Source organism: Manis javanica, chromosome 12 (genome assembly GCF_040802235.1).
Source record: "Manis javanica isolate MJ-LG chromosome 12, MJ_LKY, whole genome shotgun sequence".
NCBI lineage: Eukaryota > Metazoa > Chordata > Mammalia > Pholidota > Manidae > Manis > Manis javanica.
This window is the reverse complement of record NC_133167.1, coordinates 76,857,719-76,878,121: the sequence shown is the minus strand read 5'-3', so window position 1 is coordinate 76,878,121 and position 20,403 is coordinate 76,857,719. Positions and strand designations below refer to the sequence as shown.

At 35.8% G+C, this 20,403-nt stretch overlaps 1 long non-coding RNA gene across 3 annotated transcripts in view; it reads left to right on the top strand.

Annotated features, from left to right (window-relative positions):
- Positions 1 to 10,897: 10,897 nt before the first annotated feature.
- Positions 10,898 to 20,403, top strand: part of LOC140844782 (uncharacterized) — a 33,067-nt gene continuing 23,561 nt past the window's right edge. Inside the window, exons 1-2 of one of the 3 annotated variants that reach the window (XR_012123279.1) lie at positions 10,898 to 11,020; positions 14,396 to 14,559. This is a non-coding gene — a long non-coding RNA (uncharacterized lncRNA). Of the gene's footprint in view, positions 11,021 to 14,029; positions 14,560 to 20,403 lie in introns of those variants that run through there. The other 2 variants (XR_012123278.1, XR_012123277.1) reach the window with 2 other exon arrangements.

Genomic DNA, 20,403 nt, shown 5'->3' with positions numbered 1-20,403 from the left:
TGAAAAATGACAATGGAACATTCTTGGAGTGAAAGGATTTATACCCAACTTTATTCCCACAGTGTCAGGTCAGTCACTAGAATCCCATCCACTCAGAGTGGGTCTGCATGCAAGCCAGTCTCTGCCTCTGGGCCTCTCTATCCTCCCAGCCATCTCAGTCTCTCCTCAGCACTGCCGTCACTCAAGTCTCCGCTCTTCTGTAGCCATGCAGCAGCCTTGCAGCTGTGCCACTGTGTCTCCCAGAGCACTGGGTGGAGCTCTTTATATAGAGTCAATAGCAGCATACTGCCCACATGTGTGTAGTGAGTTAGCCGACCAGGGCTGTGAGAATCCTGACCATAGGAACCTTCACTTTATCCACAGATAACTTGTTTTCTATATATGAGTTTTACTTGGATTCAGAAGTGGGGAAATTAATCTCCTTTCATACCTTTTAATACCCACGAATAAAAGAGTATGAACTCTGAAAAAAAAAAATGAGGATATGAGCCCACCATTGCACTGGTTTCCTGCCTGTGATCTCGTTCTCGTCCTGACACAAGGATATGCAGTAAATCACCCAGTGGAGCCATCTCTTGCTAAGGAAGCACAGACACTATGTTTTGGGTTGTGAAGGCAACTGAATATAATGGGATAATTTATCAGAGAAGAGGGTTCTGGGAGGAAGTTAGGGAGTGGGGAGGAAGTGTACATGGGACTTGCTAAGGGATCTTGGGAGATGCCTGGACTGAGAGGCCAGGGACAGTCAATGCTGAAATGTTAACAAATTGGCCCAGCTGGAAAGAAGACATTTCATGGTATTGAGTGGAGACCCATGAAAATTCAATCCATGCCTAAAAATAGGCCGATGTTCTGGAATAAGGGCCATGCTCATCTTAGGAAAAATGATGCAAACCAAAGTTAAAGAGAAGGTTCTTAAAAAACATCCAAGATAAAAAAAATTCATGTAGAAAGCAATAGAAATAATTTACTTCTCATTAGAAATAATGGATGTCTGAGAAATGTTGATATTTTTTAAATGGTAGAAGAAAAAGATTCTGTTCAGACAGAATTCTAAATTCAGCAAAAAAAAAAAAAAAAATCATGTAGAATGAGGGTAAACCAAGATGTTCTCAGATGAATGAAAGCTGACTGAGTTACCAGCAGCATATGTGCCATATGAGAAGAAGGTCTTCAGGCTGAAGGGAAATGTCACCACATGGTAATTTTTATACAGAGGAAGAAATGAAGAATATTGGAAATGATAAATACACACATATCTCTTAGAACTAAAAAGTGAGTATAGAGACATAGCAACATACAAGGTCAATCTTCAAAAACTCATTTCTATATAGTAGTATATACATGCATGATTTTTTATGTTGGGAACTTTAAAACATCAGTGAGGAAAATCAGAGGAGACCAAAAGACTCGGGTGCGTATCCTATGTTCATGATTTGGAAGATTCAATATCAATAAGGTACTATTTCTCCCCAGACTGATCTACAGATTCAATGCAGTCCTGATTCACAGAAGACAAACATCTGGGGGGTAGAAATAGATAAGATTAGTCTAAAATTTATATTGAATAGCAAATTAACCAGAGTACCCAAGAGTATGTTAATAGAGAAGGAAAAGATGGATGACTCACACCATCTGATTTCAAAATGTACTATGAAGGTGCAGTGATCAAGACAGTGTAGCACTTGCAAAATGAGCACGCAGATACGAATAAAATGAATGGAGTCCAGAAACAAACTGCAATGGGCACAGGCAACTTGGCTGACAGAGACATTCTGTATCTCAACTGTGGAGGTAGTCGCCCTACTGTATTCATTTGCCAAATTCATAGAACTGTGTATCTAAAAGGATTAATTTTGCCCTTGATAAATTTTATCTCCGTCAACATATATTTTTTAAAAGATACAGCTGTTATATTAAGAATTTTGGGGTCCTATTGACATTCACCTCATAGGGTACGAAACAACATGAAATTGGCATAAATACTCTCAAAGATGGCAGAAGTATCAAATTATATACCACATTACTTTTGAATATAATTACTGATTTTGAATCAATACTGATGTTGAATTGATCGTTAGAGAATATAGATCCTGAAATTCAAAAATATCAATATTTTTCTGAATAATTTAAACAGTTTATTTAATTGGAAAAAAACAATTTAATGTTATAAGAGTAATGTAATTTTAGGAAGTAGGGCTTTAGCTATTGGAAAAATTTTTAGTCAGTATGGTTTCTGCACAAGTAGAGATAAAATAGTATATGAATTTGTGGAAAGGAAAATGGGGTAGATCTACAGAAAGACACAGAAATCTCTATTTGGTTTATATACTTTCTATCAGCACATTACACGGGCTACTTAAACAGGTAAATGAAGGTATTTTTTTTCAAAATAAAGGACATTATAGGTGAGTTGCATGTTCTTTTCATTAGTCAAACCTTAATTCATCTGTCCATTCCTTAGATTTATTCTGAAGTAAAGTTCTCTTTGACAGGAAGCACTTCCAAAAGTTCTCATCTCTCATTCTTTTAGTTCTTTTGCAACTAAACTTGGATTAGTTCATGTTTTTTCATATGAATAAAAACAGTATAAGGGAGGAAACAGTATAAGGGAGATTGTTCTTTGGACCTGAAGGAGGATTTGTCTTTCTTATTGTAAACTATTATCTTTTGGCTAATGAAGCATTTGCCATTTTCTCCCATATTTTGTGTTTCTTCTTATTTATATAATTTAGATGTTAAAACCTTAGTAAATGTTAAGTAATTAAATATAAACTCTGACAAATATGATATCTCCCATTAGAACTATATTGGAAGATATCTTTAATAACAGAAAAAAATTCCTAATTTAGAAATAGTTCACCTAATTTTAAATTTAGAAGACCGTCCCCCCTAAAATCATTCTGTTCAGCTATTATGAGGGGGGGGCAGCAAAGGTTATAAAGATGTTTATCATATATTCATGTCTAATTAGCATATTCACCTTAGGTATTGCTTTCGGGAAGTGTGCTGATTTGATGCAAACTGTACAGGGTAACAATTCAATAACCGCACTGTTTACGTTGCTGCGTTCTTATCGGCTGTGTTCCACAACATCAACATTTGATGGAGAGTTGGCGAAGCGTTATTAGAGAAGAGGCCAGGGATGGAAGGGTGAGCTGTGCACATGCGCTCTGGGAACTGGTGAGCCGCCCTTTTTGTTTGTCTGCCAGATAACGGGGATGGTGCTATTGCTTTTGAATTGAAATTCAACTGTGCTGACTCTGGCGTCACACTGAGCTGTGCTCACATTTAGACCTACTGATAACCTGTATTCCCCAGGGTAGTGTGTATCTGAATTTTCCCATTTGCAAGGCAGGAATACAAACTGTAAACCTTCCGCTTTTGAAAATTTGTTCCTTTTTATTTCATAATGCTATTCAGTTCTCATTTTGTGTGTATGTAATTAGTCTGGCCAGATGTTTATCATTTTATCAGTATTAAATGAATTATCTGCTTTCTTAATCTTCTTTATCATGTATTTCCCTTTTTTCCATTTATATCCATGTCTACCATTGTTACTACTTTCCATCTAACTTCCCTGAGTTTATTCTGCTTATCTTCTTCTGTCATGTTGACAATTATACTCAATTTTCCACATTTTCCTTTTCTAATGTAATATTAAAGGCTATATATTTTTGTGTAAATATTTTGGGCTGATTCTTAAAGTGTCACCTATAGTATTTAAACTGTTCACTCATATGCATTTTAAATTTCCACTTCAATTTCCTTTTTGCTCCATCAAGTATTTTGAACTGATTTTAAGTTTACAAACATATAGGATATTTTAAGCTGTATTTTACATTGTATTTCTAACTTAATTATAAGCTGGTCTTAGGACATGGTCTTTTTAATGCCCATTATTTGTTGCGATTTAATTACAGACCTGGAGAAATTCTTCTTCAAAATTATCCTTGCTAAGATAAAGATTCTGATTCAAGGATTTAGAGTTCATATGTCTGAGAATTTACACTTAATGCACAGATATGTTAGTACACAAAATTATTCCTGAAAATATGTCCACTATCAGGAAGAAATAAAGTCCCTTCAACCTTAAATGATATGGAGCTAAAATCTGTATCAAATCAGCCTAAAGAATCAAGATAATGAATTTATGAATTTATTTACTCTCCCATGCTGATTAATTTATGCCTCTACAAGAACATGATGCCATATTTTGAGACACTTATTTTTATTTGTGAACATAAGACATTGAGCAGATATTCTTAAATTCGGCTGACAGGATGTTTCACTTATCTGTGCTCTGGGGTCAGATTGGGAGAACAAGGTGTGAACAGCAGAATGTTCCCTAAAGGATAGAGTAATAAATTTGGGAGCTGTGAAGAAAACATCTGTATAGCACTTATAGCACTTTTATACAGGAAATAGTGCCCCCCTTTTAATAACATTTATTAGAGAACAAAAGGAAAAGAAGGACATTGTCTACTGGCTTCTGATGAGAAGGCAAACTAAGTGAATGAATGGATACTTGCTACCCCCAGTATTTGATTTTGAGAGTTTGAATCATATGTTTGTGTGAAAATGTGGTTTGCTCTCCACAGGTACCATACAATCAAAAAAGAAGTTGACATCTAAAAAATCCAGCATAAAATCTCTAAGAATTAGTGGATTGTCAAAAGGTGATTGGGTCACAAGGAAGAGGGAAAGTTTTGGTACAAAGAAAAGGACGGGAACATTTTACAACTTTAAAATATTTTGGAATAGGAGATTTTAGCAAAGCACACTTGCTGTCTCTACACTGCCTTGGAAAAAGCATTACCTGCTGCGTCCCCAGGGCCAAGCAGCGCAATCCCACGGGCATCCTGACAGTATCAGGTGGGCGATGGGCACTAGGCCAGCTTCAGGTGATCAGAAAGTTCACGGAGTGTTCCCTCCTCCATGCGGGTTTGGAAGAGGCCAGGATCAAGTCATCTTTTAATGCCCAGGCTTCCTGGCCTACCTCTGTTTTCCTTCTTACCTCACATTAGACGAGGGGTAGGATCTGAGCTGTGGCATCTCCTTCCAGACAGACACGTAACAGGAGGCACTCACAGAGAAATCAGAAACATGGAGGACTGCAGAAGTCCAATGGGAAGCAAAGAGCTGCCTGACAAGCACGAATCAGAGCCAAACCACACACAACTCTGCATTTTGATGCTGTAAAGGGAAAGATTTTTCTCTTAGTTTCTCTGCTTATTCACGTTATCTCCTTCCAAATCTATAAAGATCCAATCTATCAACTTTTTCTTTCCTTCCCTGTGATTTAATTCACACTTCCATAGCAATCCCTTCTCCTATGGCTGCACACATCTTAGTCTCGTGTAATAAAGCCCTCTTTGCAAACCGTATTTCTCTGGAGTTGCTCAGATCCTACCTTATCTTTCTTTTCATCACTAAGATTTTTGAAAAAAGAGTCAACATGGACTTTTTGCTTTACGCACTTTAATCTTCTTTCCCCAAAGTGGAATCATTACCCAAAATATTTCCAACTTCCAAGTCCATCAAAAAACTTAGTTCTTAATTTATATAACTTTTGGAAGTGTTCAGTACATGAACATTTTTGACATTTTCTCACGTGTTTCAATGACAGCACTGTCACTTGACACTCTTTCCTAACAGACAACTCTTTTTTTAGCCTTTTTGCAAGACACTCTTTGGTGATGGTGTGTTTTTAGAATTTTCATCCTTGGATTTCTATGCCTTTTAAACTCATCTTGGACATATCATCTGGGACATTTGACTCATATTCCACCTAAAATTGATGATACACAAATCTTCATCTCCACCTCAAATCTCTCTGCTGAGCTTCAGGTCAATATTTACATTTGTTCTCCTGAGCAACTTCTCCCGGTGTCTGACACACATCTCAGATGCAGGATGCCCATGTCCATATGCATTGCTGGTTCAATCTCCCCCTCTCTGTCCTCTTCCTTGCAGTATCGTCTCAAAAAATGGCACCCCGTTTCATGCAGTGCACCACCTAGGGGTTTCTCTGGGTTCCTTCATCTCTTTGTCCCCACATCAAACAGACTGCTAGATGGTTTCACTGTATCCACGTAATACCTTCAATTCTATTCCTACTCTTTACATGCTTCTGTTCTAGTTCCTTTCTTTCCTTTTTTACCTAAAAACTTTCATGTTGTCTGTCTCCAGTCCTGTCCTTATATTGTTATTTAGAACTTCTAGTCGATCTTTCTAAAATAAAAAATTGATCATGTCCATCCCATCTTTAAATTATTTTTAGGGGATTAAGAAAAATTGGTTTAAAACAGCTGCATGATGCTGCTAAGATTCAGCCTGCCTTTACTTCATATGTGCATATGAAACAAGAGATGCATATGTGCATATGAAACATTTGGGAAACAAGAGATGGCCTCTTGATAGTTTTCCATTTCTTAATGCTGTGACTACGCTCTTAATATATCAGTCTTATGACTGAACATGAAGTAACTTTTAGGGCTCAGTCTCCCAGGCAGAGAGCTGCCACATTATTTAATCACATTTTCCTGGAAGCACATCTTCTGCTTGGTTGCTCAGGAGGTTGAGAGTAATGAAACTTTTTTGTCACAGCCTTACTTTTCATTTCAAATCTTCAAGCAGCTCTTGAGGTCTAAACTATAATGATGCAATTTTGGAAAGCTTTTATGACTAACTTAAAATAATTGAAATTGAAGTGCTTTACATTTTATAAATGAAAATAAATGGCTAGACCACTTTATAAAAGAGTTTTAGCTGTTGCTTTTGCAAAAAAGCCAGTAAATATTCTTTCATATTCAGAGCTTTCTATGATTATGTCTTTTTTTCATGTGTCTTTATTAGCTTGGATAAAGGTTATTTTGATTATGGTTATTTTAAATATGGGAATACTACATTTGAATATCAATACTTGTATTGTAATTTTAAATACAAGCCTAGATGTCCCATGGCATGTGTTTGACATCACCATATTGTCTTTCTCCACCTACAGACCTGGTTTTCATGTAAGGGCAAGTATGTTAAGGTACCATATAAAGACGGCACCTTCTTCTAAAGCATCGATTTTACTCAAAAGTTCTGGGAAAATATTATATAACACGTCTAACAATTTTGCTCTATTATAATCAAATATTCACATGCATTTTCAAGATGCATTCGCACAGCACAGTCAGATCATCAAGAAATTTCTTATTTCATTGGGCATTTCAAACCAATACACCAAGATTTTGGGTACAATTGACTTGCCTCTGATCCAGAGCTTGTTTTAAGTGAAAATATTTGAGAAAGTCTGTTTACTATAAGGAAGTTGTTTCGGTCTTTTCTCAGGCATCTTGTTGGGTTGAATTCTATGTTTTTTATGTAGGAATATGAATCAATAACCAGAAGCAGGGGGTAAATTTTCTAGTAGTTTAATTTAGAGAAAAGATTCACATGTATTAATTTGTGACTTCCTATGAAAAGATAAGACTAGATACCACACTACTATGCCAGGAGGAAGGAAACTGAATTTCTGGCTTCTGAGTCTCCATTTACGTCTCTGACACAGGGCATGTTACAACTGTAATGAATTTAATCTAACATTCCTCAAATTTAATCTTCTAGCTTTACAGGAGTGATTTTGGTGATGGACACCTCTACTTTTAACCATGTTTTTCCATATTTAAATGATAGGAAATTTTTTCCCAAATTAATCACAAATACAGACTATGGTCACATTCATTCTTTGGTTCTAGCTGAATCCACTTTTTCCTAAGAAATAGATGCCACCTGCATTGTATATCACAGTTACTCAAGAACTTTCAAAGCAGTTTTCATATTCTATTTTGGTCTTCTCTCTTCTTATCTCAGTAGCTCCAGTCATATCCGTTATTTCACATGTAAAGCATTTGAATCTGTTTAATGACCCAACCTGCTCTCCTATTTACTGCTTTAGATTGACAGACTCTGAAATTATCAAACCTATACATGAACAATAATTCTCAGAGTATGGTTTTACGAGTATAGAGTTAATGGAAGATTTCTCTCCTTCTATGCCACATGTTTAAAAGTATGATTACAACCTCGCTCCCAGTCCAGAATAGTCATACCCTAATAGTCTCCTCTAATCTATGTTTATTTATTTTAATAGCCTTTTCCTCATCTACAATTCTTAAAATGTTCCATTTGTAAATTGGCTTAATATAATTTAAATTGCCATAATAGAGAATTACTTGACTCAGTTCCAAATTAAAGTGCTGGAAAAAAATGGAAGCTCTAGCAATTTTAAATTGCTTTACCCTCAACCTGGCAATTAAAAATAATTGCCACGCTTTCAATTTTGTAAAGTTGCTCAGTCTGGATGTGGCTGAGATCCTGGTTTGTTAAAATACAAAGGAGAAAAAGTACATTACGTCTAATTATTACAAAGGTTTTAAGTAATAAAATTGTCTTGCTTGGGTAAAATCAGGTTTCTAATGCAACAGACTCTTTTAAATACTTCAGAAGACTTCCATTTAAGTAATTCAGTTCTGAGTAGAAATCAGCGGTGGTTTATTTATCAAAATGTTCAGAAAGAAATAGAATGTCAATCACGTTGTAGAGGGATTTCAGCCTTGAGTTACAGGACATAACAGGACTTACGGAGCCTTGGAAAGTCAGCTTCATAAACATCTACCAAGCTAGGTCCCATATCCCAATACAAAATAACCAGTAAAACAATGACTGTCCTTTAGTGAAAAAATTAGAGAAGGCCCTCATTTTGAAGTCATTAACTGCAAACAAATTATTTGGGCATAATTTAGACTAGCTAATACTTTTGGTCTTAGAAGTTCCCTTAAGTATCAGATTTACTGGAAACAGCTTATAGAGAATTATATTTTACTTAAAACACAAAGAGCTTGAAGAGAATGGGGACTTTAGAACCATATAATCTGTATAACCTACAAATTATAAATATTAACCTGGTTAGTGAATGTACATTACCATTTCTTCTAAAATCTTCTTTCACAATTTATAACAGTGGCTGTGAATATTCCCCATACTTTAATTTCATCCATATGGCTTGCCAGGTTTTTTCATGTGCTGCAATTCCCTCTTTATATTTGGACTTCCTTTAAAAAGTTTTGATAATACCATTCACGACTACCTACTGCCAACTCTTGCATTTTTGAACCTTAATATGTATGCAGAGCATAGCAATAAGTGCCTATAGGTAAACCGAAAGAACACAAAGCTCTAGAAATAAATGTTTGAAATGCAAAACTAGTTTGGCCTTTAATCAAACATTTATTAAGTGCTGACATAGGTCTGGTGCTCAGTGGGACACTAGATCAGAGTGCTTACAGTAATTTTGCATGCCAGGAAATGTGTATGGCTCAGGTGGTACGTTCGCCTTGGTTTGAAATTTTTTTAAACAAATGCTTTTCACTGGGTTTTTTTGGCTCCAGTCAAACTGATGATTATTATTCTATCCATGTCTATTTTGGAGCTAAAGAAAAGGTTGAAGAAGTTTTATCTTAACCCATTTTTAAAGGGACAGAGGTCTGTTAGGAAGTGAATAACTGTATTTTAACATGCTTGATTATAAAAATAATGACAAATAATTACAACAATGACATGTATTATTTCCTTTAATTCCCCCCAAAAAAACTATAAATTTGCTACTGTTGTTATTCTAGTTTTTTAGTTGTGGTAAGAGAGTTTAGAAAAGGGTAACAGCATACTCAATACCTCATATCTGGTAAATGGAAGAAATGCGTTTGGGCCAGTCTCTTTCCCTGCAGAGTATGAGCATTTGACCAGTGATTCCTATATTATAATAAATGTGCTAAGGTACTAATGATATAACAATTTCTTTTAATTTTTGTTATAAATGTTTCCTTATTTATTGTCTCCCAATAATACTTGGAAAGGTGAATGAAAAACTTTGAAGCTGTTGAGGAATAGCTAACACTTTTGAGTTCAGAACATACAATTACGTGTATATTATGTTACTTTCATCAAATTATTTCATGCTTTAAGTAGTTTCTGAATTACAGCAGTTCAATATTATAGCTGTCTGGATGGGTCTTCCAGATTTTAGGTGGAGCTTCTCATTTTCCAGTTTTATTCCACAATCATGTCTTACTCTGAATTCTTTTGTATTATGTTTTTAAAAATTCAGAGAGCATGGAAAGAGCCCTCCGGTATTGGAAATGGCATTCAAGTTGAAGACAAATTTTAATTCTGTTTCTTACATCTTGAGCTACCTTAGAGGGATTAACTCAATTGTTTTGCAATAAAACAAGAACTTAGACTAAATGAAGACATTTCTAAGTATCGTTCTTGCTTTAAATGTAATTATGCCTCCTTAATCTAAATTGTTACTAATCATGAATTTAAAAAATAAATTGGGTCTATTATACAGGTATAAAGATACGTGAAAAAAATTTGAGTGGGGAACCGGATGGAGGGACGTTTGCTAAATGTGGATGAGCAAAAGGAAGAATGTGTCCACAGCGAGGAAGATGAGGACCTGACAACTGGGACAGCTGGGGGACGGCCCATGAACACCAGCCTTTCCAACTGTTGACCGATAACCCAGAGAAATAAGACCACACAGAATGGGGAATGTTGACTGTGAATTGATAACCACTAATTACCTTTTGCTTAAAAACAGGGTAGATTATACCTATTGTCATTCTAATTATTATTATTCATTTAAAATGGTTTATATTTTTATTATAGGTCAAGATTTGTGGCAACTATAAAATTTGAATTAATCTATTTTTAGGGCCATGTTAAATCATGAATGTGGAAAATTTTTGCAGAAACAAAATATTCCTGTATAAAGAAAAACGGTTTTGTCAAAGAATAACAACCGTTTACTGTCCACCTAACATTGATATTTGTTGATCCCCGGCCTCCCACCATATTCTTCAAAAAAGGACATGAAGAGGATGACACAAATGCCTAAAATAGACTGCTTAAAGAAAATAGTGGGACGAAAAGAGAAAGCAGAATAAATAATGCGATGTTATATGAGAAGGTGAGGTCTATAAATGTATCCTTCAAAATGGTAAAATTGGTTGACATTAAGCTGCACAGACATTTGCTGTCTTCATGTGTTTACTCATAGTAATTTTCTCCATCATTATATTGATCTCTTATGCTTTACAATGTTTTTAACCTATGAGGGTTATTATGTAAGTATTTTATAAAATATTACTTTTCCAAATGAAATTTAATCAACTTGGTCCCATGGAGAAAAATTTAATAGCCTTAAATAACAAGTCTCTCTTTAAAAAATTACTATTATGCACTAGAGAAAAATTTTCTGGAGTAGAAAAGAAATCACTACAGCAGCTTTAGTTTAAAGTATAAAGACACTGGAGCCAAAATAACATACAGTATGTTGAACTGCTAATTTTTTCCAATTACAAATTGGATCTCACAAAAATTGTCATTTAGTTTCCTATTTTCATTCACCAAGTGTGTAAAGACAATGGTCAGAAGAGGAGAAAGAGATTAGAATAATAAAGAAGTTACCATTTGAAATTATAGACTCCATGATATTTTGGAAATATAGATCCAAAATGGCCCAATAACTAATTCGTTAGGTATCTCCCCAAAACATATGCAATTTTCCAAGAATTTTCTTCTTTTGAAGCAGGTATTATTAATAATGAGTGTACAATTTATAAAAAAAGAATGAAACTGTGAAGAATACAAATAAAAATGTTCCAACTTGTCAGTAATGAATAAAATGCTCAGTACATGATGAGAGTATGTCACAACTATGTGGGAGACAGTTCGAAATTGTCCAAATGGCCAAATTTGAACAAAGAGAGCACTGATGACGATTGCAATGGACTAGAGCCCCACGAAAAATTAAGTCAGTATCCATGTGTCTATGCTGATTTAAAGAAATAATTAAGTATGCAAATCAGGGTAGAGGCATAGTTTCTCATTAAAGTAGAATTCCAATTCATAAATGGAGATTAAATAATAGAAATGCAATATCAACAACTGCTCACTACCACAGTAATATTTGCTGCAGGAAAAAAATTATCAAAGGATGTTAAAATTAATATATGAAAGTATGATAAAAAACAGATTAATTGTATAGGCTCAAACTCTCCCCCAAAATACTTATTAATTATAAATGGAAAGTCATATGGAGAAACCTGTCCGGACCAGTTTCACCAAGTGATCAACGTTGATCTCATTGATAATAAAAAGTATCAATACAATCGACTGGTTGATGCTGTGCCCTGAGAACGATGCCATGTCATATCTGTGGTCTCTTAGCTAAAATTTATTCATGAAAACACATCAAACAAACACAGATCCAGCGACATCGGCAATATAATTGGCCTGTGATATACAGACATGCCAATATCTTGAAGGAAAAATCTCTTTCCGATTGGAGATGATAAATGAGACATTAAATTAAATGCACTGTGGGTCTTTCTTCCAAACAAGACAACAGAAAGTGGTGTGTTCAGTGATGTCTGTGGATTAGTGAATAGTACTGTGTAAGTGTTAATTTCCTGATTTTGATGCTTTCATTTTGGTTATATAAGATACTAACAGTTGACAAGCTATACAAGGGAACTCTTTATCTGAGTTTTGCAACTTTTCATTATTCTGGAATTATTTCAAAATGCAAAGCTAAATTTTTTTTTCAAAGACAGTAACTTCTTGTTAACTTTTGCTTTGAGAATCTAATATAATTAGTCTTGCTCTTTGAAAAATGACCTGTACTAGGTTTTTTTCTATGCTATCCAAACATTAACTAATGTATCTCACTAACTATCCAATGCAGGATCAAAATAAACAAGAAAAGATAACCAATATTTTAAACAGTCATGTCTTAACATTTAAATAGGTGCTTTGAAAATAAAGGGAGAGAGGCCAGTTTCCTGTCCCAGGAGACTTCACAGTCTAGGAATAGGGAGGACATGTATGTCTGGAAAGTTCACTACATGAGATGCCCAAGCAACCTGTAGGTCAGCAAGTGCTTTGGTGTCCAGAGAAAAGCGTTCAGTGGGGAGATCCTGTCACAGCGCGCTGTTGGAGGGGTCACCCAAGCTTGCTTGTTTGTTTTAATTTTATGACCCTAGTTGTTTTATCTGGCATTTGGTAGGAGAAGGGGAGAGACTGAAAACCTTTCTGCTGTTCTGCCGTAACTTGAACCATCAACTGAGTCCGTTTGGTCCACGTTGCCCTCGAATTACACGCTTCACCAGAGCCTCCAGATACTTGATAGCCCTGCATCTTAACGGGATTGTTAAAGCCACAGTCATGTTTGATTCTAAAGGGCTTTATTTTCACTGATAGAAGTTGGACTCAATGAACTTTACTTTTAATGAATATCTAATTTTTGAAACAAAACAGCTCTTTTCTATAAATGCGCATAGGATGGAGGGAATTTATGTATGTATGCTATCTATGTATACTTGTCTTAGATATGTACGTGTATGGATGATAGTAAAACAAACTTAGATAATCATAAACCAAGTCAGTATTCCACAAGTAAGTTTTTCTTACCCTTTTTTTCAAATACACCTTCTTCATTAGTGCTCTAAGGAACACACGTGCACACACACACACACAATTTGCTTTTATAGCGCAATGAAGATACACTCCAACTTTGCTAATAGGCTGTCATTGTTTGGCTAGATATTAAAAACATGATGGTACTTAGAAAAATCTGTATTTTATCTTTCTTCTCCATTTTTTAAAGGGATATCATTGCTTAGCTTCACACATTCTTGAAAAATAAATGCAACAAGACAAAAATTGCACTTCAGCATGAAAAACACAACAAAGAACAGTGTCATTTATCTCCTGTCAGAAAGCATTTTTGAAAACACATCATCCAACCTTGTGCAACTTCAAAGAAGTAATCATTTTTCAGTAAGAGAATTTCAAAAGCCTGTAGTATAAATATTTATCATCACACAAATGACTCTGCATACACGTTGAGCATAACAAACATGCTTTCCTGGTACATCGTATAACTAGGCAATTGTCAGAAACGTGCTTTTGTGCTGGGCATTTCAGGAATGTTACCATATGGTACAGGGTGTAGCTGTGATTCCTATATAGTCGTTTGGAGACAGTTTGCTTCTACTCTGAACATAAACTTAAAAGAGTAACATTTTTGGTTTGTTTCTAATTATGCCAAGATGTCCTGCACATCGAATGCTATAAAGTGGAAAAGCTGCACTGCATTATTAGGAGTTGCGCATGGCTTATAGTGAGTGGGTTGGCATTTATATTTTCTTCAAATTGGTGTTTCTTTACATCACATGCTCATATTGAGATATAATAGGTTGGAAGAATAAATGCAATTTGAAACTGTATAAGAAGATATTAGTCAGCGAAACCATTTTTTTCCTTCTTGTTTCAAGAACAGATATTCTGGCAAAGTCTGAGGACATCAATCAAGAATCAGATAATCGTTGTGTTCCAAACATTGGGTCTGCGTCACTGTTGACAGATGTCAACACCTTAAAATAACAACATCACCACAAATTTGCCCAGAGAGCATATTCTTCAAGACTTCCTTCAAGTAACAAAGTAAGTTCTGGTTTATTGGAGAGAAAGAAAACAACGATTAAATTCAAAGAACATGGAAGAAATTCAATTTAAATATTAGACATAATTACTTTTCCAGGTTTTAACTAACATATTTAGATGTACAGTACAGTTTTTATATATAAATTCACAAATAATGCTCCTCCATGTAGTGTCTAAGGCACTCTGTACGATGTTTTCCTCCCATAGGACAGAACAAAAAAGGTACTCTAATCAAAGGACAGTTCCCTGAATGTCAGCCTCTCCCTCCCTTGACAGGGGCATAAGAAAAGCAAATGCATAATGCCTGGCACATAGTAGCTAGTACCTTGAAGAAAACAAGTAACTTCATGCTTTTTCTTCACAGCAAGGACAATTTTTTTTTAAATACCTGTTGTGAACAGCTAGATTTTCCTTTTGATGTTTTTTTGTCTTTATTTCAATATATTGCTGACATTTTTGCAATAATTACACATTACTCTTACCAGTTGGATGGCTCTTGCCTGAGCTAGGTCGTGTGCTTGCACTCACACATGTGGTAAGACAGCTGCACGGGGCCTGCTCTCCAGCTCCCGAGAGCTCCCTACCTCCTGGGGCTTCTCTGCGCTGAAGGTTCCTGCCTCCCCATCAGCCCAAATGCCAGACGCCTTTTGCTCAAACCTGCACAGTCACCAGCTGTGGTGTCTCTCCCTGCTGTGCTGTGTTCTGGAAATGCCTCCTTGTAGCAAACTGGTAGGAGTAGGGCTCGCCTCCTTTATTCCCTGCCTCTCAGGGACCACAGTTCTGCTCTGCTTGTTAACGTGATGTCTAGGAAATGTTGATTCATAGGGATTATCTGGTTTCCAACTGATGAGAGAAGGAAAATTCAGCTCCTGACGGTATAGATGAGGGAACAGGAGCAGATGCTTTAAATAAGTTGATGCCAACAAATATGACAACTTGGATGAAATAGACAAATTCTTCAACAATGCCATTGACATTTCAAAATACCATTTATAACATACTATGGATGAGGCAGACAGAAAAAGAAGTAAAGCATTTGAGTAGTTTTATGTCTGTCAAAGAAATAAAAAACACACATTATAAAAGCTTGCCCAAGAAGAAAACCCCAGATCAATTAGTAATTCTTCTTATCAGATAAGAAGAGATCCCTTCAGTTTTAAGTAAAATCTTCTAAAGAATAAAAATAGAGGGAGCACTTCCTAAATCTTTTTTAAGAGGCCAGTACGGTATGGTTACTAGAACCTGAAAAAGACAGTATGTCACAGGAAATTATGGACAAATTGTTTTATAATCATACACAAAAATCCTGAAGAAATCATCATCAATTCTACTACGGTGACGCCTAACAGGAATAAGTGACACCCGAGTGGGGTTCACCTCGGAAACACTTGGGTGATCTAACATTCAAAAATCAATGTACTTTACTTTTTAACAGAAAAATCATGCAGGAAAAGGATTGGACCAAAGGAAAGCTATCAGCATACAATGTGTGCTTAAATTTTTGCTACTTTTTAAAAATAGGATAAAAAGTTTCATTGTCATTTATTTCCTGACCAATCAGGAAAAATTGTATCAGTATTTATAGTAGCAGAAAAATACTTCAGGTATTTTTCCGATAAAACAGATAATTGAAGATCTCTTTACATTCAATATACTTTTATTTGTTTTGTATTTTTAGAGAATTCTTTATTTTTATTAAGCTGTTACACTTCATCTGGGGACGAGTTCATTGAATTGTTTCAAAAGGTGAAATATCATGCACCTTTATAAAATCATGTTTCTATTCTTCACTAAAAGTAAGGTCTGAAAAAAGAATTCTTATTTTTGATCAACTATGTACCTCCAGCACTTAGTAGACTGCCTAGGAGATAACAGGTGCTCAGTTAATGGTTTTGGGATGAGAAAACAAAGAAGTGGGACAAAATGATTTTCCCTGCCTGAAATAAAATTAACATTATATACTTACAAAGTGTTTAATATTAAGATACAGATATTGTCTTTTTTTTCCAGAATGTTTTCCTGAATCTCACACTGCATTTTCTTATTCTTTTTCTCAGTTTCCTCTAATCTGTGAGAATTCCTTCATTTTCTCATTTTTTAAATCATTCTGACATTTTTAAAGAGTACTGATTAGTTATTGTGTAGAATGCCTTCAATATAGGTTTGTCTGATGTATTCTCATGATGGTGAGATTATGTATTTTTGTCAAGAATGCCACAGAAATGATGCTTGTACGTTGGGGGTTTGTCAGGACGTTGTCCTCAGGGTTTCATGACGCTGGCATACACTGACCTTGGTCACATGATTAAGGTTGGTATCTGTTAGGTTTCTCCTCTGTAAAGTTCCTGAATTTCCCTTTGTGGTTAATACATTTCAAACGAGGCAAATACTGTTCTTCCTCCAAGTTTCACTAACAATTTTAGCATCCACTGATGGATCGTATCTGCAACAATTACCGTGGTGGTGTTTGCCTAGTGGCAATTTTATATGACCCTCTTTCCTTCTATACTTATGAGCTGGGACTCTATAGTAAAGGAGAGCTGCTCTTTTCCTTTTATATATTTATGCAATTATTTGCATCAGCACAAATCCATGGATGTCTGTTTTCTTGTAGGGGGTAATCATAAATTACTATCATTATTTGCTTTTTCACTCAGCTCATCTCAGGTTTGTCCACTGGGAACATCTTAGGTCAGTCCTGCATCATGTGCCCACATGCTGGGCATTTCTGGCACCATAGGATGCTCATGGTCATCGATTATTTTCTCTGGCCCAGCCCTCTTCAAAGAGCCTTTGTTCTTCTTATTAGTGAATTATATGTAAAAACCAAGACCTGAGGGTTAATGTTTACCTTGCTACTGGTAGTCATTGTTTCTGGCCCATCTAAGAAGACAAAGCTGGGGAATAGATATCTAAGAATTTAGTACCAGATATGCCTTTATACGTGTCTATATTTCTGCATGTGTGTGTGTGTGCGTGCATGTATGTGCCCTATCATGGGTTCATACTGATACCTCTACCTCCAATCCAACATAACACCATTCAATTTTTGCCTCTCCCCTTTCCTTACTTGCAATTTTTCTCCAACAGTGGGAAATTCAGCTTTCATTATCAACAGTGTAATACCTGTTCACTTCTATTAAGTATGTAATGTAATTCTACAACTGCTAACCCATTCCCCTATGAAAAACACACTTACTAACTCAACTGCAGTGTTGATGCGCAATTACCTTTGTCTCCAGGCTGACAGCATCGTATCTAGATACTGTTGTCCGGTTACTTAGGTTCATTTTCTTACATTCCCACCACCTGCAGTGTGATTAAGTTACGTACTAAAAAAAAGTCTGGTTCATTTGTTGGTATTTTATTCCATTTTATTTCTTCTCCATATTGTAATTGGTTTAATATCTGCTTACTTAGGGGTATGTGAAACATTAGTATGGTTTTCAAGAATCAGTGCAGCATGAAAGATAGACTCAGAGAGGCAACCCCTCATTTCTGCGGCCCGGACACCATTTATTTCATCCTTTCCTCCATCCCTTTCCCTCTATTCCCTGCAGGTTTCTGACTTACTCCTCCTGCAATTCTAATGTACTAATGACCAGAAATTTGTGTGTTTTCTTATGTCCCTTTTTTCTTAAGTGGAGGGAAGTGTACTGTAGATTTTCTTTTGTTCTTTGCTTTTTTACTTTGTGGTATGTCCTGGAAATGCTTCAGTAACAGCTACAGAGATAGTCTCATTTTTTAGAGCTATAGCCCTGTGGTGTGTGGGTCTCCACAAAGTCCAAGCATTCTCCTGTGTATGGGCATTTGAGTTGTTTCCAATGGTGTACAATGAAAACAGTGCTGCAGAACTTATACATATGCATTTTCAAAATTGTAGGTCTACCTTTGAGGTAGATTCCTAGAAGTAAAATTACTGACCGAATCATAAGTGCTGTGCATCTGTAGCTTTGTCCACATTACCAGATTTTTCTCCAGAAGGAATTCCCAGCAATCAGCCTGGATTCCCACCATTATATGAGATGCCTGTTTCCCCCCAATCTTATTTGTAATTGTTGCCAGTCTGATTAAAAATGGTATGTTGGTTTCCCTTTGCATTTTTCTGACTATGAGTGCAAATGTGAAATTACTTTTATCTATCTGACAGCCATTTTTCACCTCTCATGATTTGCTTTTGAACGTATTTTGCCATTTTTTTTCTATTGGGATTTGGTACTTTAACCCTCAATTTTAGAGATAACCTTATGCAATGTTGCCCATATCCATGGGGAGTTGTCACAAGATCCCCAGTAGAGGCCTGAAACTACAGATAGTCGTAACCCAAAATGTAGTATGCTTCTTCCTATAGATATGTGCCTATGATAGTTTGGTGTATAAATCAGGCAAAGGAGATTGACAACAGTAACTGATAGCAAAATAAAACAACTGTAGCAACACGCTGCAACATAAGTGATGTGAGTGTGGTCTCTCTCTCTCTCTCAAAATATCTCTCTGTGCTGCACTCACCCCTCTTCATCCTCAGATAAAGTGAGATGAGAAAGCACCAGATGAGAAAGCATTGACATGATGGATGGAGTGAGAGGTGGGGGAGGAGCATCTGCTTCTCCCTGCAGCTGAACTTGAGACTGGAAGGCAGGAGGCAACTGTGGGGCAGCTGCAGGGGCTGCTGTGTATTATGATATTAGCTCTGTGGTCTCTGTTGCAAATTTTGTCCAACTTGTTAGTTATCGTTCAACTTCTGTAATGGTGATTTTCATAGAACTTAGAAAAATGTTTATGTAGTCAAATTTATAAACCATTTTTACTGCCTCTAGTTTTGAGTCATAGTTTGAAAGCCTTTCCCTAAAACCTGATGAAAGGGATATTTATTCTTAACCTCTTCTAGCAATGGTAAGATTTCATGTTTACCATTTAGATACTATGTTCATTTGGAATGGAATTCATTCTTGTGTATGATGAGATATGTGTTTATGTTAACTTTTCCTAAATAATTACCCAGTTGTCCCAAAACCATTCATTTAAGAGTCCATCAGTCCGTCAAGGATGGGAAGCTCCATCTTAGTTATTTGCCCTCTTCTGGCACGTATTTAGGCCTGATTTCTCTGCCTCTTCAAGGTCTCTGTATCTGTCCATGTACCGGTCCACACTGTCTCCATAACAGAGTGAATCCAGTGTGTTTTTTTTATCCACCAGGGCTAGTCTCACCTTATAGTTGTTCTTTTCCATTTTTCTTTATCAAAATATTAAAAGTTTTAATCAAACATTAAATGCCATGTTGGTATTTTACAAAGCTTGGATTGAATTTATAAATTAGTTAGGAAGAATCACACCGTTTTAAATGTTGAGTCTATCTACCCAAGAGCAAGGTTTCTATTTCCACCTGTTTGAGTTCGCTTTGGTGTCCATTAGGGATGTTTTTAAAATTTTCCTTGTACTGGAATATGAAATACAAGAAAATGTGCACATTTTTTGTTAAGTCTATTCCTCAGTAGTAAACCTTCTTTGGTGCTATTATAAATATGGTTTTCTCGATGATTATGTTCCCCAGGTGTTTATTTTTTCTGCTTATGAATTCAATTGAAGTCTGTATTTTAACATTTATCCTGTTTCACTGTATTATTTGCTTTTTGACTTTGTGCTATCACTGATCTCTGAGCTCAGCTTTCCAGATATACTGTCATGCCATCTGGAAATAGATTGTTTTACTCTCTCTTTAAATATTGATTTCTAAGTAATTTCACTTTCTAATTGTATTGGTTAATGCCTCAGTAAAAAAGTGTAATAGTAATAATAATAAAATGTTGAATAATAGGACTGAGCATCCTGCCTTGTGCCTGATCT